Source organism: Bos mutus, chromosome 4 (assembly GCF_027580195.1).
Source record: "Bos mutus isolate GX-2022 chromosome 4, NWIPB_WYAK_1.1, whole genome shotgun sequence".
Classification (NCBI taxonomy): domain Eukaryota; kingdom Metazoa; phylum Chordata; class Mammalia; order Artiodactyla; family Bovidae; genus Bos; species Bos mutus.
In genome coordinates, this window is record NC_091620.1 from 115,133,025 (window position 1) to 115,134,127 (window position 1,103).

General features: G+C 36.9%; 1 pseudogene; it reads right to left on the reverse strand.

Annotated features, from left to right (window-relative positions):
• Positions 1 to 279: 279 nt before the first annotated feature.
• LOC106701504 (small nuclear ribonucleoprotein E-like) lies at positions 280 to 558 on the reverse strand (annotated as a pseudogene).
• Positions 559 to 1,103: the final 545 nt, after the last annotated feature.

The following is a 1,103-nucleotide window of genomic DNA, read 5'->3' on the forward strand; positions in this document are numbered from 1 at the left end:
TTTGCATTATACAGTGATACTCATGATAAGTCTAGAAATCATCTGTTCCCATACAAAGTAATTATATTATTGATCATATTATTTATGCTGTATATTTAACCCTGTGGTTTATTTTTATAAAAAACAGGCCCCCAGCATTTATTGTTATCTGGTAATAGCATAAGGATGAGCAAATCAATATGAATCCATGTTTCAGAACTAAACTGACAAAGTCTTTAACAAACGACACCTGAAAAACCAACTGTTTTTTCAAATGTTTTCTTTCTTCATTGATCATTTCTAGCTGGATACACTTTGGAGCAGTATAACGTTATCTGCATTTAGCATGATCTGACCCATTTATTTTCTTGATTTTGTTTTAGATTGACTCTCTTTTGCATCATCTAATACAAGGTTCATACACTCATCAAAACAAATGATACAGCCCTTTATCCACGTATTCACTTGCTCATAAAGCCACACCTGAATCTGAGATCTATTTTCCAAGTATCTGAAGATGCGCTTGATGGGCTGCACCATCACTATTTGCATGTCCAGGCCCTGACCCAAGTACACCATGGAGGAAGTTCACAAAGAACTGTGGCTTATTTATTTCATGGCTGGAGGTTTGAACCTCTTAATAACCTTTACCTAGCTGTTCGTTCCCAAGGCAAACCATTCAATATCACAGTAATCCAAATCTATGCACCAACCAGTAATGCTGAAGAAGCTGAAGTTGAATGGTTCTATGAAGACCTACAAGACCTTTTAGAACTAACACCCCCAAAAGATGTCCTTTTCATTATATGGGACTGGAATGCAAAAGTAGGAAGTCAAGAAACACCTGGAATAACAGGCAAATTTGGCCTTGGAATACAGAATGAAGCACAGCAAAGACTGAGTTTTGCCAATAAAATGCACTGGTCATAACAAACACCCTCTTCCAACAACACAAGAGAAGACTCTATACATGGACATCACAAGATGGTCAACACCAAAATCAGATTAATTATATTCTTTGAAGCCAAAGATGGAGAAGCTCTATACAGTCAACAAAAACAAGACCAGGAGCTGACTGTGGCTCAGATCATGAACTCCTTATTGCCAAAATCAGACTTAAATTG